We start from the raw sequence: 22,957 nt of genomic DNA, 5'->3' as shown, positions 1-22,957 counted from the left end.
ACTGATAGTTGACACTGAACTGTTAGCCCCCTCACCCTTCCTGTAGAGACAGAAGGTTCTGTCACTGATTTGGAATGGTATATTTGCTTCTGCAATCAGTTATAGAAGACACCATGTTTCTGGTGTTAGTTGTTTCTAATAAGCTGGACAGCTTGTTAGAGAATGAGAGAGGAAAGCTACGAGGCCAACAAGTCACTCAGCACTATGTATGACACCACAGGCTGAAATACTAAGACAATCACTGCTATTGGGGCTATAAATACATAAGGCACTTAACACAAAGCCAGCCACTATCAAGGTCCCTGGAGAGAGTATGGAAGTAATAAAATTAGTCTTTTCAGGACCTGAACTTTAAAATACATGAACCAAAGACACGTCATATTGCTGAGGAGTATTTTATCCCTTCTACATGCATGGGCAGCAGCTTGTACTGAGATTCACATTCCTCTTGCCTCCATCAGACTTCCCTGCCAATACAAGTGGATCCTGATAATGGATGTGCCCCAGAAGATCAGAATCCCAGCTCTTAGGGCACTGACCAAGAGACAATATCTTTAATCATAACTGTAGCTTTACTTGTAGAATTTAGAAATAAATTGATCTCTATTCAAGGGAAGTCTTCCTCACTCTCTCCCTCCCTTCCCTGCTCTCTGTTTCATCTCAGAAAGAGGAAATGTTACTATGGGATATGTTGCTCCCTGAAGAATCATGCTAGAGAAAATGTTAAACACCAGTAACCTATGACTCCATTATCCATATACAAAGAGGTATATCTAGTATGTTAACTCAAACTGTATTTCCCTAAAGGTCATTAGAGGACTTAATTTATAGTATGAAATTAATTATACTATTACAACTAAAGTTAAGTAAATCACACAGTACATGTACTGCATGATTTCCATCTCTGTGGTATGATGGAAATAATTAAATCATCCACATTTGTATTCACATGGCTATTTAATGCCCTGAGGTCAGTGGACATGAGGGTGCTTCAAGTATCTGCTGATACCATTTAATGGACCTTTTTGTTCAAATAACTTGTCCTTACACTCATGGGGCACATGCACACCAGCAATGAAACTCTTCTACACAACCACTCAAAGAGGCATCCAAGGGCATCCCAGAAAAGTTATTCATGTTCTTTATAAAAACTGGGCAATTAAAGTACCTGTCTGTGTTTTGGCCAACTTAGATGGAAAACTGGGTTATATAAATTAACACACACAGAAACTGAATTAATAAAGTAATTATCTCTTTATGCTGTTGCTGTACCTCACACTATTAGTCTGGAGAGCCCAAAACTGCATAGAAATGCAATTTCTAGTTCTTCAAATAAAATATTTTTATTAATTCTGACATTTTCTTATTTATTTCTCAAAACTGGCCAAAAAACCTTAACACTCCTAAATATTAACACTTTCCAACCTATATCTTTCTGATGTGCAGTTTGTGCTACTTCATTCAGTCCAACTGCACTTATGTTAAAAAAGGTGATTACATTACATAATTAAATCTGCTAAAATAGAATAACTCAGAATAACTGCACACCATGTTCTACCAATTCTACTCCAATCATATATTCTTCTGCCAACTTAAATAAATATTATATCATTCCAGTTTCCTTGCATGTGGCTGTTTACCTCACTTCATATATTTTTTTCTTCCTAACCACTTTTTAATTATTCTGGTTTTGGATGTCCATATTTAATCTATAAGTAATATTTTCAAAATTATTTAATGATAATTTCATTAACACCCTTCAAAAGGGGGGTCATATCCATATTAACTGTATGTTTCTGAGTACCATACTACTCAAAATAGATACAGTCATCTTGCTGGGAATTGATTTCTGTAGTAGTTGCGCTGGACCTCATGCAGGAAAACTAAATTTCTCATCCTAATAAAACCCCTCTGGTTACAGAAATACTTTCTTTAGTCAGCATTTTTTTAACTGTTCAATAAAATATTACATGGGAAAGCTTAAAAAATATAGTTTGCATTTGCAACTTCAAACTGTAAAAGTGAATGTCCCATTACAAAAATTCTTAAATTAATATACATGTTGAGAAGCAAGTTCTTACAAGTAAAATCAGACAACTGTAGTTTTCAATTGTAAGTAAAAGAAGCTTCAGTATTTTTTCTCAATTTGTTTAACTGATTAAGGCATCTTGCAATTTAAAACCATTATTCTCTCTTCAGGAAACACCTTGGATCAGAAATTACATTTCTGACTTACATGAGAAGTCAAGTCACACAACTTTCAGAAGCCTCTCAAAAGCAGTATTCACTTCTATCCAGGAATTATATTTTCCCATCCTTGTAAAAAACTACAACTTAAGCATTCTAAAGTTATTTGCTAGACATTTTCCTCTAAAAACTTCTCTGACCTACACTGATTTCCTTCTAAATAGACTGAACTAATATAAAGATGCAGTGTTATGTGAGTCATATTTTTGAATAATTCTATTCAAGCTGACAACAATCTTTCTTCAAACAGGCTTGCATCTTAAAGGTTTTAAGACTTTGGTGGTCTCTTTCTAAGTTAATTCTCAAATAACATAAGAAGATGCCTCCTACTTCAAAAAGAAACAACAAAGAAACCAACCAACAAACCATAAACTAAAGCCAGGTAAATCTAAATGGTTCAGGTGCAGTATCAAACAAAAAAGTAGTACTGGAACCCCTTGGTTCCTTATCAAGATAACAAGATAAAATGAGCCATGAAGGTGAAGGGGTGCTACTTTTCTTTTTTCCTCTCTGAGGTATTAGCTGAGTGAAAGCTATTCGATTCTCTTTACAATACTCACATTTTTAATACAGCTGCATCTAATAATTGGAACTTTTCAAACACAATTGGAGGGAAGAAGGTAGAATAAAATGTCCATTTGCAAATGTTCACAGCCTTTCCTGTTGCAGAACCAATATAAGAAAAACCACTGGAAGATGAACACTTTAATTTGAAGACTTTAATTACTGTTTGATATAAACACATAAGTCCTCAAACATCTAACAGAGTACAACAGATACTTTATACTTAAACTTTATACTTTAAACTTAATACTTTTCTCATCAGAAACAGAATACAACAGCAACAATAATTATTAATACTTTTCTCATCATCCTTCAAGTTGAATTTCTAAGAGAGAGCAGACATGATAGCCAGTTTTTTGAATAGACTGAAGTCTGTCGGTATTCTGAATAGTCAAATGATCTTTACTTCTTCAATATTCTTGTTCTTATGTTATATATTTTATGCTCTAACAAAAGCATATACATGGATTATTCCCATTTTAATCAAGGCTATGAATGTTGGTAACATGAACCATACATTTTCTTTAATATTGTTTTTGAGTACAGGAAAATAAAATAACTTGAGGTTTGGAGCAGAAATAGAAGTGATTCTTTCTAATATCACTAACTAATTTCACTTTAGGGTTCCATTATCACAGCATAGATACTAGGTTTCATTTTTATTACTAACAGACTTTATTTGTCACTGTAAAAATAGCCTGTTAACCACAGAAAGTAAAATTCACCATCAAAGTTCTGGTTTTGTTTAGGAATCAGACTTTTTCAGATATTCTGTCAAGTAGCAAACCCTACTTATCTATATGTGACTTAAAAGAAACTACATGTGTTTTGAATTCAGAGTATTTCCCTGTAATACCTACAAAGCCATACATACCTGAAGAGCATGTGCTAGAGAGAATTAGAATTCAAGAAAAAAGTGCATTGGCAATGCTGAAATTAGCTTCCTGACCAGAAAACCAAGCAGTTCAAGCAGAATAATAGCACTGCTTGCATGAACAGGTAGCATGCTTTATTCTTACTGATGATCTGTAAATAGAAATTATACATAAATAAACTTTAAATTTAAATAAGTGAAAATTAAAATACACAAAGGCATGCAAAATTCAAGAATACATCTATTAGAAGAAAAAGAAACCTGCATTTATGATGATTGGTCATGTGTTCAGACTATGCAAATTTATGTCCACATTCCAAATTTATTTTTCAAGTTACAACTTAATATTTTGGGTTATCTATTGTGTGGAGCCAACAATTATGGAAGAAAATAGATATAAGAGCATTATTATAACAGAAACATTTTGTCTAATCTGTTCTAAATTGTCAATGAGGAAGATGCTGCAGCATCACCAGATAACTTCGTTGCAGTCTTTAACTGTCCTTGTACTTAAAAGGACTTTACAAATATGTAGCCTATTGTTTTCAGCTGTAAATTAAGATATTTTTTCTTGTCCTTCTGCAATTGGGTACAAAAGACCATTGGTGACCATCTTCTTCACAATAATCTTCAGATATCCTATTATTTTCCCCAGTCTTCTCTTCTCTAGACTAAACGAATACAACTTTTTTGAAATATGCCTTATAAATATTGCTTTCCAAAAACATTTTCACTCATATGTTCTCCTATGGATTCCCCTTCACTTGAAAATTGAAATAATTTTCCTTTTGTAGACTTTATGACACAGAGATCAAATAATTTTATTCACTGATTTTTATTCTGGCAATTTTGCATGGATGTTCCTTGATTTTGCTTCATCTGTAAAACTAGGTAGTATCCATACTACTTGAAATTTTATGGAACTGTAGAGCAGTAGGTCCCACAGACCCTTGAAACAAAATACACCTCCACATCTCTTCAGTAACTTTTTTTGGAAATCAGTAGTGACAATTTTCTTTGCATACAAAGTAAGTCACTTTTTCTTTTTTTTTTTCCTTTACTTCAAAAAACTGGACACACCAAGGATTTTGTCTATCATCTTAGTTTTACATTTAACAGCTGAAACAAGAACTTTAATATTCTTAATAAATAAGCAGACAGAAAGATGGACAGACAGACGGATGGACAGACAGACAGGCATAAATCCAGTTTTTCTTTGAGAATCAAGTATAATAGAAAGGAGATTTGACTCTCAGGCCATATTTCTACTGTCTCAATATAGGTAATGTCTGCTGAAACACAGAAGGATGTTGGTAGTTGAAGTACACTAGGAATCTCTTTTTGATGATTACACAACTACTAGTTTGTGGTAAAAATATGTCCTATTTTGCATTATTTTCAATGAGTTTTGCATGAATGAAGAAGAAATATTGTGGACCAAGAAAAGTAAAATAGAGGATTTAAGATAATAACAGATCAATTCTGCAGCAACTATCTGTATTCATATTTACTCCCAAATGTCTGCCATTAGAGACCCCGGTCTCTTTACTTTTTTTCTAACCACAGATGATTTATTCCAGGAATCTTTGAATTATTTCCTTGAAAAGAAGGTGGCAGGGGTGGTGGGGGAGGTGACGGGGAGAAGTGATAAACTGCAGAGCAGTTTATGACATTTAGCCCAGATTTTCCATTTCTTTGCTCTACTTCTCTTGCTAAGACTATACCATAATCACATATGAAAGTTCTCAGAAGTGGTTTCTACAGTTTGGTTTGGTTTTTTATTATTCATATAGTTTATTCATAGAGTACTTTCATAATGAATTTCTGAAATGCAGTAGTTGTTCTTTGTAATCTAGTTAATCTATCAATGGGCAAAATATCCCTAAGTGTGCTTTGAACAGGCTAAATAAGTAAAGAGGCTGAAGGACTCCTCCCAGCACTACACTCCTGCTCAGAGCCACCCGATCTCAATCTCCAGAAAAGCCTCTACCCTTCAGCCAAACTTAATGCAGTTATCTCCTCCCTCCCATACTTCCAGCAGCTCCTAAAAACTATGTCCCCCCACTTCCTCAGGAAACATAGACAGGCAATCCTTCAACAAGTGATTATTTAAGCAGGAGTGATGGGCACCAAATGCAATCACAATGAACAGAGAAGCAGTCTATGAAGACTTATTTAGCACACTCATCCTATTTGCTGTAAGATTTTTCAGAATCTCTTTTTGCAGAAGTCTTGAAGCAACTCTTTACCTCAAAACAGGAACTACCAGTTCTGGCAGTTCAGACATTAGGTTTAGCATATATAATGTACTCCAGAGAGAAGTGGGTAACTTCAAATATTTTGTTTGGCTGTTTCATATAATTTTCTAAAACTATACTTAAGGGCATCACAGTATTGTAATTTTATATAATTCACCTGCTTTTTCAAAATACAAGGTCATTATAAGAAAGAAAATTTCTTTATATGCAGCTAGGTATGTAATATGTGTGACAGATTTGCTTTATGTTATTCTCTATCTATGTGCCTCTAATTCCAGTTCCTTATATTATTCATTGATACTCTCTTCCTTCTTTTAAAGTAGTTTCTAGTATTGGCAAAAGCATAATCCTACTGATGTAAAGCAAGCCGAATGTACAGATTCGTACATTCATACTACAAAAGGGATTTTTCATAATGCAGTTCCCTACTGTGTTGCACATCTGGTCCATGGCAATATGGTAAAACCAGATCAGCCCGTTTGTTCCTCCAGAAAAGCTGCCTGCATTTCTGCAGAACAGCTTCTCCAAATGCTAAATCTACAGGCAAATTTATGCTGAATCGTTGTTATGATGGTCTATTTTCTTACCAGTATTTCATTAAGAATAATTTAATATGAAGAACTGTTTCCAAATCCCTACTCCTAATCTTACATCTCAAACTCTTGGCTATTTTCCTTTGATCTATAGTATCCTACAATTTTGCCCAATTTCTTTCATTTATTTACTTTATGACCTCAGCACACACCAGAGTAGCTGACTGCTTTCAGAATATGTATTTGTTTTTATTTGAGCAGTTTATTTCCTGTCTTTACCTCTAAGTGACTTAAAAGACAATACTCAACTGAATGCTAATTGATCATGGTCCAGCATTGTCTGATGTGCCACATTTTCATTTCCTTTTTTATTTTCTGTCTTCAGACTTAAGCGCTTAATCCCAGGTCACAAAGAAATCTATGAAAGTAATTGCATTTTCCCTTTTTGTGCAGTTTTTCCTGCACATAGTTTTCTACAACCTGTAAAATTAGAAATTACTATGGAAATAACTGGTGACCTCACAGGTCAAAAGGTGACCTGGAACCTAATGGTAATTATATCACATACTGAACACCTGTCCAAGTAATACAGAGATTGCACTCATTCCAAGACATTACTGCATATCGGTTTGTTTGAAAGATGTATAAATATTCAGTAGAGCCCTTATCCCATCTTGTGCATGATGAGGTAACTATTTTATATTGAAGCATGCCCACTTCAGCACCAGCTCCTTCTCAAATGTCTCAGAATAAAATACTACAAGCATATTTCAGGCTTTTATCCTACAAGGTAGATGGGACCCAAACTGCATTTTAATAGTGAACAAAATCTATTTACCCAAATGGTCCTGTGCTGAGTTCTTTATTGTAACCTTGCTTATCTTGAAAAGAATATTCAGTCATCTGACTGGCTTTCAAGTTTCCATGTTAAAATACTTCCACATCAGATAAGTACTGTTTTCCCTTCTATTGTCCTCTGACTTTCTTAAATTACCAATTTTTCAGATTTCTGGTCAAGAAACAGTAGTCTGTAAGATTACTGGTTTTCATGCCATTGCATTTTTGATTTAAAACAAGCTAGTACAGCTGTAATTATTGCCAAGTGGATGTAGTTCCTAAGGTTACATCCATGTTACTGAGCTGAAGAGGGCTCAGGCACATACTTGAGCTCTACCATGTGATAATCCACACACTTTAACTGTTAGCCTGCTCTTTGGTGTGCTTTTGGCTGAGGCCAACAACCACTCAGGTAAAACACTACAGGATTTGAGGAATAGCATGGGTTAGGGATTCTTGTAATAGGGAGTACAAATGAGGCTACCCTGGCTCAGGAGAGCAGGTGGGTTAGCCAGGCACACGTGAGCTGTAGTTTGCTACTGGCTCTTGACTGGGCTGTGGTGCATTTTCTTTTTTATGTGACCTAAGAAATTAAATGCAGCCAAAAACTGGTAGAGAGACACCTTCATATGATGCCAATCTCAAACCTTCACAGAGGACTGAGCTGTTGGTATGGGTGAAGGAGCGACCAGTGTTAGGCTGACTGTGACTTCCCCAGAGCAGGCAAATTCTCAGACTGTGAGTAGGAAAGGATCTTAGCTATCTTGTGCTACCTCCATTGAGCAGAACAAGGGTACAGAATCTGGAACCCTTCATATTATCAGACACTTTTCTACATTCTCAATTACCATTACTGTTCACTGTTTCTTCAACTATCTTTTCAAATAAATGATCCAATTCATAGACAGTGGTCTTAAGGCTGCCTTTTATTCAGTATTATTCTGTGGGGGAAAAAAAAAGAAAAAATTAACTGCTCAAGAAACTTGAAAAAAATCTGCTTTCTTGTATTCTTTTAAGATTTTCACATACTTTCAGACTATATTAGCAAAATTATACTAATTAAGTGGATAATTAGGCTTTCTTAGATAGCATCACATGGTCTGAGCTCTCTTTCTGTTCTTCCTTTGCATGATGGCAAGTTTAAAGTTCTCCTTTCTAGTTCCACTTCCTTTTCTCCAACTTTATACTTCACTAAACATTTTTTACAGTGGATTCTCTCTTATTCTATTGTAATGTTACTCTGAACCAGCTTTTTGCTATTACTCTTCAAAATCATTCTGTCAGTCTTTCTGTCAGTGATTTTCACAGTATGTTTACACTTTTTCTGGTCTTTTTATTTTATTGTACAGTCATAAGGTCTTAATGTTAGATCTAGTATCTCCTTTTTTCCTGATCACTATCAGATTCAGTACTGAATTAACTCTCATTATTTCTTCCAGTTGTTTTAAGTACTGTACAAAAATCCTGTAACCTGTTTTGAAGCACCTCTTGCACAGAATTCTTTTTTTACAGCTTTTTATACATTTCCATATATATAGCAATATATGTATGTATAACATGAATATAATACATCTGTATATATATATATATATATATGATAATCATGGAGACCCTCATAGGCCTAGAGAAAGTCAAACGAATCAAACCTTCAATACAATCTTCATGGATTTTGCTTCTTCCATTTTCCTTTGTGAAATTATTTCTGTGTCTGCCAGCCATGTGATCTGCAGAATCTGCAAGCAGGGTGATTGTTTTATAAATGCTATTTATGTTTCCCTCACCTTATATTCTTTATATAACTTCAGATAGTTATATTCTATTTATGTCTTAGCCAGGCCTGTTTCTAATGCAATCAAAGAACAATTCTTGGAATTTGTAATGGTATTACATCTCTCAAGACCATCAGTACCTAAGCTGTATTTATGAACAGAAAGACCTATTTTTTCATTATTATTTTCTGCAGGACTTTATAGATTATGTTTTCACATCTTGATGTAGCAATTCACTCAAATTTATTCTCCTCTGGCAAATATTTCCCTAAAGTTACACTTACTCACTTGCTGAAATATCTTTCCTGTTGTGTTAGTATTTTCAGCTATGTTTTCCTTGCTGTTCCTAATAGATTTAAAAACAATGACATTTTAACTGATTTTTAAAGTGAGATTTTATCACTCAAAAATCTCAAATCAAAAATACACAAAGTTGAGTGTAGAAATAATCTTATCATCAAACTACAAGTCTGAATTTTAGATTAGCAGTATTATCAAAAAAGCAATAGTTTTGTGACTTATGCTACACCAATACAGTACTCTCAAAACCAGTTTTCTAAAACTGTGCTAAGTCAGTTTGATGTACTTCCTTCTAACAATAACATGCCATTGTTAAAATTGTATTATTTTTCATGATGAGCAAGGCCTTAGTCCATAGTAACTCTGCTGTAAAATGAATAGTATTAAGTCACAGATTATTTCAGGATCTGTGTTGCCTTATATTGTTAATAGAAAGGACAGATCTTCAGCAACCAGTAGTGACTTAAATGTATGCTGCCAATGTGCATCATTTGAGGGTATACTGCAGAAAGCCCCATCAGGTTTTACATGGGTTTTAATATTCTTTTGCTTTCTATGGATAATTTTCATATAGTTTTTCTTTATAAACTTAGTTGCAGTCAATGCAACTTAATTTTAGCAAAAACTTACTGCTTCTACTGTTCAACACAAACTCCTCATTGGTGTAACTATTTTAGAGATTCTGAATTCCCTCTGCTTTCTAATCATTGTCTGTAATGTCATGCTCATGCTCAGTACACACATCTGGCAAAGGTGTTTTGTTAATGGCCTCCAAATTATGCAAAGTCCTGCAGGTAACTACACTAGTTAAAAACTTCTGGGCACCATAATGACTCTCACTCACACCTCCAATAATTTTCTAGTGTATTGCTATTTTTAGTGCCATTATTTTTGCCTATATTTTACACATATAAAGTGTATATGTGGACATATACATAAACAAAGTTCTGAACATCGTTTTTTATGTTTTATCATGGCATTCATTTTACTGCAATCCAAATAATTTAGATTATCTAAAGAACATTTAGTATACCTAGTAAAATAGGTAGGTATCTATCCCATAAAAACATTAACTATTATTCAGTATTTCTGCTACAGCAGAGCATGATTTTCAAAAATTCTTCTGATTTTATGCATGTATACATTTTAGTTGTCTTTTTAAAAAAATTCTATCTCCTTACATTGCTATCAGTACAAAGCACTCTTTTCCAAGTGCATTTTTCTTTATATGCAAACAAAACTGAAAACGTTTGCCATACCATTTATGAACACAGCATGGTTTCATTCATGCTCTTTTTAAGTTAGCATTCCTATATTGAACAAGTACCATAAGTCTTTATTTTTACAGGAATGTTTATCTCTGTCTATAGTTACTATTCCATTGATGTTGGAAGCAAGGTACTTTGATCCTCTGAAGGCATATGTATCATAAAAAAACCCTAAAACACTGTCATGAACTGTTAAATTTCTTTTCTGCTTTACTGGAAGTCCTAAAATAGCAGATCCATCCAGCATTTAGAAGTAAATATATTCTTAGGTATATATGATCATGCTCAAGGCAATATTCTAGGCAAATGGATGCAAACATATGAGAAAAAAGGGATCAGTATTGGACCAAAGAGTTAGGAGAGACCAAGGTAGAAAGGAACCACAAACTTAGGTTAACAAAAGAAACAAAAAAAAAAGAGAGAAGACAGAACTCACGAGAAGGAGAGATCTTTAACAGGTATAACAAGAAAATATTACCAGAGGGAGAAAGAAAATAAGTTGACCTTTTAAAAATTACTAAACAGAAAAAGAAATTTCACCTTTTAGTAAGTCAGACTTTACCAGTACGCAACTTTGTAAGTCTACCCCACATTTTGCAAGTGAGCCATGTAGGACTCAGTTGTTAAAATAAAGACTAATGCTGTATTTTATTAAATTTTTATGTCTTTAATATGGATTTTATACTCTTCACATTTAATTTTACATTTCTACAAACATTTTTAAGTTACAATTACATTGGGAAACCAACACATTGTATATGAAGGCAGAAGAACAATATTTTTTGACTACTCAAACCATAAAAAAATCAGTGAGTGCCATAGTCTTCTTTTTCTATGTCTTCATTACAATATTATCAGTCAAGAAAATACTGGTATCAGCATCAAAGGAAGAGCCAGCAATCTTCCACATCACAAGTTAGGACAATATTTTCAACATGGAAAGTAGGATTGTCAGAGAGGTAGCAAGTGAAAAGCTTCAGAAAGGGTGGCAGCTGTAAAGAGTCAGAAAAAAAATAAAAAAAACAGGAAAGATAAGATAACAAGATGAAAAGGACAGGAAAAAACAATACATAGGAAATGGCAACAGCAACAATTGTGTTTATTCATATTAGAAACAGTAAAAGAACACTGACAGAAAAGTTGAGGAATAAGGCAGCCATTCTTAGAGAGGTCTAATGACAAGATCTACTGTGGTATGCCATGCTCAGTTATTTCTCAATGAAGGTGACAGGCCAGTCACTTAACTTTTAGTTTGAACTAGTCATTTCAGAGCAGGATTACTGTGAATTCAGCAAACTAAAATGGGCACCTCCAGAGGGCGATTCATCCCATCCTAAGATCTGAATCTTAGACTCTGAATCACATATTTGAAATGTAATCAATGTTCACTAGGTATTTATGAAGCTAGCATTTTATCTCCAAGATGAATATTTATGGATAATAACATCTGGATTAAAATAATAAGTGATTCAGCATATTTTCAACTTCCTTTAATGTGAACAAAGAAAATTTACTAATGACTTTCATCTGCACAGAACATGTAATAGGTTTGTGCTGCAAAATATTTTTTACGACTGAACAATACTTGTGTGAACTACACTGAGCACAAAAATGAAATCTGAACTACACTGAGCACAAAAATGAAATCTGACCCCATAAAAGAAAGTTTACTTTTCTGTTAGAACTAATTATATACTACTGGGCTTTAAGTTTATCTGCTGTAAATAAAAAATTAGGCTTAATATCACTGGGATTCTCTATTCCAAAATTTAAGACACAATTAATTAAATATCACATTTAACTGATACTTAAAATAGCATAGCTGATATTTCAGTAATTTGTTACTAAAGACAGTAAATACTGCTGTGAAAAAATGCTAAAATCCAATGTCATGGTAATGGTGACATATTATAATGGTTATTTTAAACTAACTATAATTAAATAAAAGAGTCATGGGTGAAGGGCTGGTTTTAAAGTTGGTATACAGCCCAGTCTGTGGAGAAAACTTCATTGTGGAACTGGTCTGTGGAAACAACCTCTTCATACCACCTTCACCAGCTTGCCAGGCCAGATGCAAAGCCAAGACTGTGTGCTTACAGAACAGCAGTACCAAAGCATAAATAATCAGAGAATGGGATGGGAAAGTGAGCTTTCCTCCTGGGCAGTGATCTGGGGGCTGGAAGACACCAAAGGGACAGCTCACCGTTGGCACTTCCTTGTCCATATGGAAAGTCTGAGAGACATAGTCCTGGGACTGGAGTGGTCTTCCACTAATAACTATTTCAGAATACAGTCATCTTGATACTGCCTATTACATGAAGACAACACAGAGTTGCCAGTTACAATGCAATTAAAAGACATCTTTAGAATCTAAATATACTTGAAATGGGATTTTGTACTGAACAATTTATATGACCTAAACCATTTTAGAATCACAAAACATTAAATAATGTAACATCAATGCAAAACAATATAACAGCAAGGGCTTAACCATAAAACAGACCAAAAAGTCTCTTATTTAGAACTTCTAAAATTTTATCTGCATTTAATTTCATTTTTTTTTAGAACGAAGAGTACAGTTATGTTAGTTTTTCTGTATTCATATCTTTACTTGGTGCCCTTAAAAAGTGCTGCCCAGTGACACAGACATGGCATAGGAATGGGAACCCTATCACACAGCAATTTATAGCATAGTTCTGATGCTGACCTATCTCTATCAGCAGAAATTAATACACTACATTCCAAAAAGTAGATGTTACCATTCCAAAATAAATTGTGAAGTGGCACCATAAGGCCTCTCCCTGCCCCACCCATTTTCACTCTCTGTCCCCCTTTAGAGGGGGTGTTATTCTGCCATATATCAGCTCAGGGCTCAGTTACACTGAAGTGTTGCTCAGGTGAACAGTTAAAATGTTTTATGCTTACCATTGAGTGAATGCACAAAAATGGGAGATCCTTATCCCTGTCATTAAATGGTTCTTTGCATGGTAATTATGAAGACCAGTTACAGTCACTATGAATATTTGTTAATTGCTGAGTTTTAAAAGTATAAGATTTCCCTAAACATATACTCTTGGTATAGTACTATATATACTTATGTGAATCATGCAGAAACCAAGTACATCCATAAACAGATTACTGAATGAAACTTTTTTTTGCAATTTCCTAATTTATTTTATTTTATTACAGCTTACAGATGAAATCCACACTGGTGTCTAACCTGTAATGAGTGCCAATGTAAGTAACCCATTGTTCTACAGCTACATTTGGTTATGAATTGATTGACTTTGCTTAATCCTACTGAGTAACAGCTAATAAGCAGGTTTTATTTTCAATTTCAGTATTATTACAATTAGGTTTTACACAGAAATTCTGACACTCTTTACTGTTACTGCATGCCTGCTTTTGCCTTTTCCCAAATGCTAGTGACTAGAATTAACAGAAACATATATTTTAAAAATGGTTTTGATTTTCTTCATGTCTACAAGTGGGGTTTTTAAGACTAACTTGGGAAGACAAACATTGGGGTAGTCATCATTTCAGCATGAATTTTCTGATTCAGGTTGGCCCTGAAAGTCAATTTAAAGCCTTCCTTAGAAGTGACTGTGCTAAAATTAAAATGCACAGGTAGTAAAGTACAGCTCAGAACAGCAGTTAGAAAGCTGAACTCTCACTCTGTTTTCCATGTAAGCACAAAGCATAACATATCTGAGCACTATATAAAAAATATTACTGGAAATACTCACCTGACTCCTCTCTTTCATCCTATTATTTCTCCTACGCTTATTAAGTTTTTTTCATCTTTCCTTTTGTAAAGGAGAATAAGTTCCTTCTCCCCGTTTCAGTTTCTTCCTTTGCTTTTTCCTGCTCACCTTCACAGTTTCTGGAATTCCAGAATTTAAAAGAGCTATGGATCCAATCCTGGGGTTAAATACCAAATTCTGAAAGTTGTAGCATGGATGAAGATCAATAACTTAAATTTCAAGTGTTTGTGTTCTCTTACTTCCAGCAAAGATATAAAAGCACTGGAATAAAGTTCAGCAATGAATCTATTTAGATAACTGTAACCTTTGGATGAGATCATTCTGTAAAGAGCTATGCTCATACAGCAAAACATAACGATTTCTATAAATTTGAATAATATCATTATCTCTGCTACCTTCTTCTCATGTTTAGCTGTTATGAGAAGGGCATGTCCATTTCTCTCCTTTAGTGCCATTCTAAATGATGCACACAATGCTTCAACAAATTAAATGATTAATATCTTTAAATATTTATAACCACCTTATTATTAGATATTTAGGAGATAAAAATAGCGAGAGCTAAGACTACCATCTTGTACACAAATATAAGTATTTTCTATCCTGTAACAATTAATAAACAACATTTATTACCTGCATCCATGACATAGATTTTTAAATGCCAGGTCTTGTAAACACAAAATCCATCTGTATAGTATTTTTTCAAAAAGCTTAAAGCCATAATATCAAATGTTGTTTCACACACAGTATCAACATTTGATGTTTCATTGACACAGTAACAGGAAGCCAGCTCAGTGTAAGTTACTTTGTAGAAGATAGTGCCAGAACTTCAAGGTGTAACTTCTCAGGAACCATGAACTCCGGCAGTCTTTAAAGATAAAATGACATATGACAAACAGTAAAAGTAAAGCAAATTTTAGGGACCAATGTTGACTAACTAAAAGAATGATCTCTATATCCAGTATCCGATCAAGAGAGAAACACAAAAATAGTTTCCTTTTAAAATAACATACCCTCTTAGAAAAAAAAAACAAACCAACCAACACCCCCCACCCCAAAAGTGCTTTTTTTTTTTACTATTGTTATGGTGATCTTGGTACATAATCTATTTGTATAGTCATGTGCTGACAGGATTATTAATTACTGAGTTCCAAGCTTGAGCAGAAATCATGTATTTTGTTAGCTAAGTTTAGTCATAGATGTAAGTGTGCAATCATAATCAATATTGAGAAGGAAAACTTTTAAATAAAAGCTGAAGGCTTATGAAAAGATCAGTGCCAAAAAAACCCCACTCCATTTAAAAAACCCTTTTCATTTAAGGGGGTGTTCTATGACATTACTTTCAGTCTTTCTGCAGACTCTTTAGTCTTCATAAACAACTTTTTAGGGATTTGTGAAAAATAATTATGAAAAGCAATCCCACTGTCCATAAACTTCAATTTAACACCAGTAGGTGTAATAATCCAGTGGATTAATTTATTGTTAGAAAGATCATAGATCTCAGAAAAATGCAAATCAAAGAGACCAGGCTTTAGAAATCCAAGACTTTTTTCCTGACATTTAGTAAGACAAACATTATCTAAAAGTCATAACTCATCATGTGGAAAAACTCCATCACGTTCTTATGAGTTACATAGGAAGGGAGAAAAGGAATAAATGAATCAGCAGATTTCGAATGATGGGACATATCCCACTTGGAGAAGATGCCAGCTGTACATTGTAAAGGAGAGAAGAATTACCATTGTGCAGCCAGCTTTCCACAGCAGCTCATTTGAATCCTTTTGTATTCACTGGTGAGACCATGCTGCCAGTACTGTGCTCCTTGCTACAAGGACATGGATGTGCTGGAGCATCAGAGAAGGGCAATGGAGCTGGGGAAGGGTCTGGGTCTCAAGTCCTATGGGGAGCAGCTGAGGGAGCTGAGGTTGTTTAGTCTGGAGAAAAGGAGGTTCAGGGGAGACATTATCACTCTGTACAACTGCCTGAAAGAAGAGTGGAGCCAGGTGGGGGTCAGTCTCTTCTCCCAGGTAGTAAGCAGTGACAGGATAAGAGGAAATGGCCTCAAGTTGTTCCAGAGAAGGTTTAGATTGGATATTAGGAAACATTTCTTCACTGAGAGGGTTGTTAAGCACCAGAGCATTTAAAAGACACGTGAATACAGACAGCACTTAGGGACACAGTTTAGTGGTGGACTTTTACTGTTAGATTTATAGTTGACTTGATGATCTTAAGGGCCTTTTCCAATCTAAATAATTCTATTTTGTGATTCCTTTGTCCATCTACATCTGCAGTGCAGAACTCCGCAGATAGGAGGCTGAAGAAAGTATAGTGGGACAGAAGACTAGCTTTAGATGTAAAAGATTTACAGGACCATTTGTACCTTTGCATGTAATTGTTCCTGGTGTAAGCAGGAAAGTAGGTTTTCCACTTAAAAGGGTCATGAGCAGAAACTGGAGAAGAAGCTGAGATTCCAGAAGACAGGTAAGGGTGTAGCTAGGACAAGTGTGGCATGAGCTAGAGTCAGACAGAGAGCTGTAGCCATGTTCTCTAGTAATGTGGCTTTCAACTGACCCCAGTGTATTTATCCAACTGTGATCTTTCCAACTCTTATTGAAACCCCTTCTCTGATACCTATTCCAAATTCTTCATTCTTATGCACTTATCCTCAGACCTAACAATACACCCCATCACTGCTTCTATGCCCATATGCCTTGCCGTCATAAATTCCTCTCTCCTGTTGCTCACAGGTAAATTCAGGAAACCACCTTTTCCCACAGTATAGCAGAAGTCACTCTCTCCTTCCTTACAAGTTGCTTTCTCAAACAAGGCAAAGATTCCCCTCAATCTCATATTCAGCTTGTAGCTCAAGCCTGACCAAAGACAACAGCAGAATCATGTAAGCTAGCAACAGGTATTTAGCGAGATAATATAAAAACAAGCACAGCCCTCCTTATTTCCACATTTATATCAAAAGACATGAGTAAGAAAAACAGAACATAAAAAGGTTAAACAGAGCACCTGTCAACTTGCTTTATCCTTTTAAAAAAGTTATTGGCAGTATTTGTTTCTAGTATCTTGTTTAAATTTCACATAATGCATTACAGTGATTTTAGATCAGACAAATTATTTCTTTAAGATATTTTTTTAAGATATTTATATGACTTGAATACAGCTTATAGTTTAGTGTGCCTCAAATTTGACACCACCACAATTCCTAACAAAAATACGCACAGAAGGTTGGAAAAGCTAACATCTCTGCAAATTACTTATGGATGTGCTTGTATGGTACTCAGGACAATGGGAAGAAAACTCTGTCAAGGGCAACTAAAAGCACTGATAATATAAATATTTTATGATGCTGGAAAATTTTCAATAGTAAGAAAAAAGTAATAAGACACATGACATGAGGTCAAAGAAGCTTTTTACAACGTAAAATTATCATTCAGGGAAATAAAAGAAGTTGGTCAAATACAATTGGGATTTTGAAAAAGTAACAAATGGGTAATAAGACACGCTAATAATTGTAAGGAAAGTTTATGCCCATTAATAATGACAGAATGGAAAATTCTAAAATCTGTTTTTCTGGCAATGAGAAATTAGGCTTTAATTCAAAGAAAGATATATATTGTAGTAGAGGAGTTGACAAGTTTGTTTTTGTCAGATAAGGACCCAAGACTTGAAAAATCATACTTACTTACCAGAAAACGAAATCTACTAGTTGGGAATATATATGAAAAGCAGGACCATTGAAGAATTTCAGGGATACTCAAGGACAATACAATGATTCAGAACCCTATACTTCTGTTACTGGGGAAGGCATGATGGGACAGAAGGATTAATGCTGCCAGACTACTTTTCCTGGCTCCTTTCTGGGCACCTTTTACTTCTTGTGAAGAGAACAAAACATACCTAAAACTGAGAAGGTAGGGAGTGCTCTCTCCTTTTTCATACACTCCAGAACATCAGTTCCCACTTTGTTTTGAGCAACAGATCATTATCAGCCCTCAGCAATTTTCAAAAGCCACCACGCACCCATCTTATCAAACTTTTAATTGGAAACACTATTTAAAGCACAGTTATGGTTTAGCCAAACAGATGTTCAATTCACCATAGCCTTGGAGTCCACTAGGGATTTGCAGACAACAGCTTGGAAACCATTCCAGCTGTTGCAAAGGTACAATATCTTCTATTCCATTCCTCCCCCAGACCTTCTGGTTGCTGCATGAAATATTTCTGCTTTTTTATCTGATTTCCCCTGGAATTAATTTTAGGGCCTGCAACTGCATTTAGCTTCTGAAGTAGCAGCAAACTGGTATTTGCCATTGCCCACAGGTTAGTGAATGGTAGAAGTAAAACTGATCTGCACATCCATAATATTGGTACAGCTAGAAAAAGGAACAGTAAAAAAACATCTACAGATTTAAGAAAATGGGAATAGTATACGCTTGATTCATGTGTAAAAATTTATCATCAATCAATGAGGACAACAAACTTATTTACAGATCCAGATCAATTTTAAGAAATTAATAGAAGCTGCTAAAAATCCATGCAAACACCAGTAAAATATCTTGAGAGCCCTGGCTTCTCAGAGCAGCAGCAAGACATTACCTATCACTTTAACAGTGATATTCCAGCCCTGTAGCAGGCAGGAACTCCAAGTTCAAATCACATACTTTAAGCTTGCTGGAGTTATAAAACTCTGAGAAAACAGGGAGAAAGAATCTTCTCTTCATTTTGCAGCCCCTGCTGTTAAAAAGAACAGCTACAAGTCCCTGCCTTCCTAAGTGGCAGGACTGGCCACAGCCTCCTGAGCTCATGGTTTATGGGCTGATGGCTGCTGTAATCCAACAGCCACTGCCTCTCTCTGATGATGGATTCAGCTGAACAGTGGGGTCAGCGATATCTGGCCACTGTGACAGACACAGCTCCTGGATCACCACAGGTCCTGCTGTGAGATCCTTCTGCAGCTCTTCAGGGTCAGCATTAGGTCTGCCTCCAACTGTGAATATTTTCCTTTTATCATCTGCAATATTTACAATTGCACCTTTCCAGACTGTTTAAGAACAGATGGACCAGCAAAGGTACCAGTACAAATCTCCATGAGGGCGTAGTGTTAAAACTGCCCATTAGTCTCTATACTGTTCCTTATCTTCTAACCCTTTACTAATCCACAAAGAATTTTAAGCGATTCCCTACTTCTTTTTGTTAACAGTCTTCAGTTACAGAACTTCTAAAAACTTTTGGGTCACTTTTTCCTGTGCATCTGGAAATGACTCTTTCAAATAACTGGCAAAACTCTAAGACAAAACTACTTGTACAAAAGGCATGATGGTTGCTATTACACCTATCCATGTTCCTATAAACAGTATGCTACATCACAATCACTGGCATTTTGTCTGTCATGGTAGCCTGACTTTTTAGTCCATTTGTCCATGACCATCCCTAAAACCCTTTTCAAAACTAGGGTCACATTTGTTACTTTCCATTCGTCTGTTATCAAGGCTAATTTAAATACCAGATTATACAAAACAGTTCATGATTTGCTCACCAATTTAATTTCTGAATTGTTCTAGGCCTACTGAATGAACAGCATGTTATTGGGTAATTTATTAATGTGTATTCAATCAATTTCTTAAAAAACCTTTTATTGAGATATCAAATCTGAACTACTCCCTATAAAAACAACTCCTATTTGGGGATGTCCCTAATCATCCTGTCATAAACCTTGCCAGCACAATGAGTTCAATTTCTTTCAATTTCTTTTTGTAATGGCTTTGTCTTTCTCCTTAACCACAACTATCTATTAACCTCACCTCTCATCTAGCAAAATTTACACTGGAAAAATGTGGGGTTTGGCTTTTAGAATTTTAGCCCATTGCATTTCAAAATCTTTTTGTTCTGCCTGATACTAGGTCTACACTTGCTAGAATTGTGCTCTTTTCTGCTTTGCTTGCTTGGATTTTGCTTTTTTTAAAAATCTCTATTTATTTCTAGTAGCTTCTTTTACTGCTGAATTATGTTGGAAAAGGCTTATTTAATTGGGTTAGAATCAGAAAACAAAGCCCCTGTGTATTTTGAATATTTATTTAAACTGTGTCTTCATTAGTATACAATTTTTTTTTTAAACAAGACTGGACTTTTAAAAATTTTATCTTAAGCTTTTTTTTCTCCGACAAGTACAACAAACTTGAGTATGATGTCTCACTACTGAATGGTTCTTCCACAGTCACTTGTTGCATGTCGATCTAGACTAAATCAAGGGCAGTCTTTCTCCTTCTGGATTCTCTATCTTGTTTGCTCAAAAATTAGTGCTCAATGGTATCTAAATAGCAGCCTGTGCATGATGGCCTAATGAGGCCTAACATTCAGTTTATCCAGTCTATACATATATAACCAAGAACTGTTGCTAGGATCAAGCTTTTGCGTTGTACAGACTCCCCAGGCTCCCACAGTATTTCACAGCAATTTCACCTCCATCCCTCCAGCTAGCTGAGCTCTTACTAAAGTTCTCCTACTCAGCCATAGAACCATACAGAACTACAATTTGTGGTTTATTCTGATAAAATTAGACTATTGGGCTATATTTTCTTTGGTACATACTGCACCATTTGTCTGCACAGTCCAATCTACCATCTCTGTAATCAGCCAGGCACTCAACATTCCATCATCTCTGTACAATCTAAACACTGACATTTCAGGGTGCCTTTAAAAGAAAGGCTTACGTGCAGACCCACTTACAGAAAGAGGGTGACATGCCTGGGGAATTCCCAATTGCATTAATCCTTACCACTTCTCTGAAGGCTCATTACTTTTGAAGCACAATGGAAGCAGAGCATTATGAGATAGGGACATACCAAGATACCCAAGATCCCAACAGAGACCAAATGGCACTTGAAAAAAGGACTGATGAATGGCACAATTATGGTTATTAAAGATTTCTGTACCATAAGATGCTGTGTTAGGAATTAAATGAAGTTTGCTACAAAAGTAAGAAGACCTTCTGCATACACTGCAGACCATTGTGATATTTGCATTTACTTCCTTATACGGGAAGGGGAGGGGAGGGAGAGGGAGAGGGAGAGAGAGAGAGGGAGAGGGAGAGGGAGAGGGAGAGGGAGAGGAGAGCATTCAGGACACAATGGCAGTAGCTATAGACTTGAGTTTGACAGCTGAGAAGGCCTCTGGGGCTAGCATTTTTTTCTATTGGCTGCAACTCACTCATTTTCCTTTTGTGAGGCCTCTGGTTGGAGCACCTTCTTTCTGCATTAAATTATGATGTGGCATTAGGGACAACAGAATCCAACAGCTATGCTGCAGCATCCAGTGTATATTCATTATTATTTATCTGTAATACCATAAATCTTGGAAGGCCTCACCATGGGCCACTTTGTATTACACTGGGCCATGAATAAACACACAACAAAATATAGATATGCTTAAATTCTACATAAAGAGGCAACAGAAGGGTTATGGCAGAGTCCAAATGCAATGACACAGTACTACTGTGATAGCCATTGGCACCTATATACCCGCAGTATAACTGTTGTCTAGTTGGACTGCTTAAAGCTTCACAGTGCATAAAACTTTCAAGAAAAAATTAGAGGGAAGATAACGAACACTTCTGTTTATGAAGAATTCAACCAGTACATGAGAGGCAGCTGAGGAGAAAATATTCAGTGTGGTCTGAAAATTCAATGATTGAATGAAGGAAGTTGGCATCATATGTTGATCAAAACCAGACTCAACCTCTTGGTACTGAAGGAGAGGTATCAGGTAGAAGTAGTCCTGATGAGCCTTGAAAATAAAGACAGATAGCTTATATTTATTGCTTTAAAATGAAGCAGGAAATTGAAAATAGCAAAGGAGTAGGTTTGGAAAATGGTATTTACAGTAGAGCAGCACTTTGACAGCTAATGAGCAAGGCAAGGCTGCATTTTGTCAAGGCAAAGTAAAAGATTTTCTAATAAAGACTTGATCGATGAAAAACCTGCTGACAGAGAATAATGATCATCCTTTATGGATTGGGAAAAGATTCCTAAAATGCAAGTTTACACTAGATTTTATGATAAAACAAATGACAGCATGATGGTGTCATTCATGAAGGGTTCAGAGAAGTTTTGTGAAGGCATCAACCTAGACTAAAAAAAACTAACTAACTAAAGAGTAATAGTTCTAACTGCAAATAAGGAACTGAGGGCATTGCTGAAGAAAATTTTTATGCATTAATTCTGCTTAGGATTGGAAAAGAAAAGGTATTTGAAACACATAAAACATTGTTTTTCCTATAAATACTGTGAAATAAGAAAATTCTTTCATGTCACTTTTATTCCTAACTTGTTACAGCTATCTATGCTACCATGTTTTGACTTTCAAGGGTTGAAGAAAAACAATGTTCCTGATGTTACAATGTGAGGAGTGCCTCATTCGATACAAATAAAGACATGCTACATTTAGGACAGTCACCATACAAGCAGAGTGCAAACAGCAGTAGGGGAAGAGATCTCAAAGACTTACAATTAACATGCTGAATGTTCAGGCACATTCCT

At 35.3% G+C, this 22,957-nt stretch overlaps 1 protein-coding gene across 14 annotated transcripts in view; it reads right to left on the bottom strand.

Moving 5' to 3' along the window:
- Positions 1-2,946: 2,946 nt before the first annotated feature.
- LOC129134785 (uncharacterized) overlaps positions 2,947-22,957 on the bottom strand; it is a 34,731-nt gene continuing 14,720 nt past the window's right edge. For 6 of the 14 annotated variants that reach the window (XR_013180918.1, XR_013180919.1, XR_013180920.1 and 3 more), the window contains 2 exons: positions 12,854-22,205; positions 2,947-11,642 (listed from right to left, as the gene is read on the bottom strand). The gene's annotated coding sequence lies outside the window, so the exon portion shown is untranslated. The remainder of the gene's footprint in view (positions 11,643-12,853; positions 22,206-22,957) is intronic. The other 8 variants (XR_013180921.1, XR_013180922.1, XR_013180923.1 and 5 more) reach the window with 4 other exon arrangements.

Source organism: Agelaius phoeniceus, chromosome 2 (genome assembly GCF_051311805.1).
Source record: "Agelaius phoeniceus isolate bAgePho1 chromosome 2, bAgePho1.hap1, whole genome shotgun sequence".
Taxonomy (NCBI): domain Eukaryota; kingdom Metazoa; phylum Chordata; class Aves; order Passeriformes; family Icteridae; genus Agelaius; species Agelaius phoeniceus.
The sequence above is the reverse complement of the archived record's forward strand: the minus strand, read 5'-3'. Positions and strand labels throughout refer to the sequence as shown.